Here is a 2,693-nt window from a genome sequence, read left to right as displayed (position 1 = left end):
GTAGAGAAAAACATGCGCTCCTTTCAAATACCTTCCTCCCGCGAAATAGTCACATCCAGGCCACAGGCATTGACCTCAATATGGTTAAGACCAGCATTGACCAACAGGCAGGTCATTAGAAATACACTACTGCATTGTAATATACTGTAATCTATTATGAAGCGCAATCAATGACCGTGGTGGATAAAATAATGTCAGACAGAACTATTTTGTTACACCCAGTCCAGACAACCGCTAGGCTGCAGTTCTGTTCTAAAACGACTCCAGTCCAGACAAACGTCTGCAGTGTAAATTGGGACCATAAAATTATGAATTAGAATACTAGAAGGGCCATGAACCTTACTAAGATTGTCCAAATGTCAGCCACGTTGGCCAGGGAGTTGGACTTACCCGTGATGAAATGGTTTCCACACACATATAGCCACATTGGACACCAGGTCCCCACATTTCCTACACCGAATTCATTGATGATAAGACTTAGACAAGTTGTAAATGCAACAGGTACTCATATGTTATTATATAATAGCACTCACAGCTTTCCAAGAAAACAAAATCTGAGACATTTATGGTCTGTTTGCATATATTTCAGAGGCTATTTAAATCAAATCACATTTTGTCACATGCGCCGAATACAACAGGTGTACAGTAGACCTTACAGTGAAATGCTTACTTACAAGCCCTTAACCAACAATGCAGTTAAGAAAAATAAGTGTTAAGTAAAAAATAAAAAAATTAAAGAGCAATGGTAAAATAACAGTAGCGAGGCTATATACAGGGGGTACCGGTACAGAGTCAATTTGCGGGGGGGGGACAATGCAAATACTCTGGACAGCCATTTGATTAGCTGTTCAGGAGTCTTATGGCTTGGTGGTAGAAGCTGTTAAGAAGCCTTTGGACCTAGACTTGGCGCTCCGTTACCGCTTGCTGTGCGGTAGCAGAGAGAACAGTCTATGACTATGGTGGCTGGAGTCTTTGACAACTTTTAAGTCCTTCCTCTGACACCGCCTGGTATAGAAGTTCTGGATGGCAGGAAGCTTGGCCCCAGTGGGCAGGGGTGCAGCGATGGGTGGGCTTGGAAGGGCATAGGCCCACCCACTGGGTGAGCCAGGCCCAGCCAATCAGAATGAGTTTTCCCCCACAAAAAAAGGCTATATTACAGACATAAATACATCTGTTTCATCAGCTGTCCGGGTGGATCAAAAAAGGTGAAGAAGTCGGATGTGGTCTGCGGTTGTAAGAACGGTTGGACATACTGCCAAATTCCCTAACATGACATTGGAGGTGGCTTATGGTAGAGAAATGAACATTACATTCTCTGGCAACAGCTCTGTTGGACAGTCCTGCAGTCAGTATGCCAATTGTATACTCCCTCAAAACACATTTTAGAGTGGAATTTTATTGTTCCCAGCACAAGGTGCACCTATGTAATGATCATGCTGTTTAATAAGGATCTGCCCCTTTTTTACATTTTTCGCCTAAAATGACCTACCCAAATCTAACTGCCTGTAGCTCAGGACCTGAAGCAAGGATATGCATATTCTTGATACCATTTGAAAATAAACACTTTGAAGTTTGTGGAAATGTGAAATTAATGTAGGAAAAGAACACATTTGATCTGGTAAAAGATAATACAAAGAAAAAAACATGTAGGTTTTTTAAATATTTATTTTGTACCATCATCTTTGAAATACATTTGAAAGGCCACTCCGGACGCTTTATGTGGACATGGTTCGTCAGGACTTCCAACAGCCGAAGCTAAGTAGTAACATTAACATGATGCCTTCTAATTGCAGTCGCTGTACTCATAAAATACAGGAGAACGATCGCCTTACGGCGAGGATAGCTGTGCTGCAAGCCCAGCTTCAGACGCAATCGTTAGGCAAGGGTAATTTCAGTGTAGGAAAGGATGAAACAGCGTCTGTGCCACCAGTAAGTACAGATAGTAAGGTTAGTACAAATCCCCTCGCACAGTCCCCGCAGCCGGACAACTTTCTCATGGCTTCTGGAGGGAAATGCTGTAGGAATGCTCAACCGGTGTCGCTCATTTAGCCGACAAAAACTTTCAAGTGGTTTTCCCCATTAAGCAGCGGGTCAGAGTCTGAGGCCGAGCCTTCTCTGGTATCTACTCCTCCCGTTACGGGGTCTGAGACGCCGAAGCTTCCCACCATTAGCTCTGACAAATTGAAAACCCTAGTCATTGAAGACTCCATTACCCGCAGTATTAGACTTAAAACGAATCATCCAGCGATCATATACTGTTTACCAGGGGGCAGGGCTACCGACGTTAAGGCTAATCTGAAGATGGTGCTGGCTAAAGCTAAATCTGGCGAGTGTAGAGAGTATAGAGATATTGTTATCCACGTCGGCACCAACGATGTTAGGATGAAACAGTCAGAGGTCACCAAGCGCAACATAGCTTCAGCGTGTAAATCAGCTAGAAAGATGTGTCTTGACACATGTACTTGTACTTGACACAATATTGAAAATAATCATGGCCTCTAAACCTTCAAGCTGCATACTGGACCCTATTCCAACTAAACTACTGAAAGAGCTGCTTCCTGTGCTTGGCCCTCCTATGTTGAACATAATAAATGTCTCTCTATCCACCGGATGTGTACCAAACTCACTAAAAGTGGCAGTAATAAAGCCTCTCTTGAAAAAGCCAAACATTGACCTAGAAAATATTTTAAAAA

This window comes from Salvelinus alpinus, chromosome 13 (assembly GCF_045679555.1).
Source record: "Salvelinus alpinus chromosome 13, SLU_Salpinus.1, whole genome shotgun sequence".
Taxonomy (NCBI): Eukaryota; Metazoa; Chordata; class Actinopteri; order Salmoniformes; family Salmonidae; genus Salvelinus; species Salvelinus alpinus.
Note: the sequence above shows the minus strand (reverse complement) of the source record.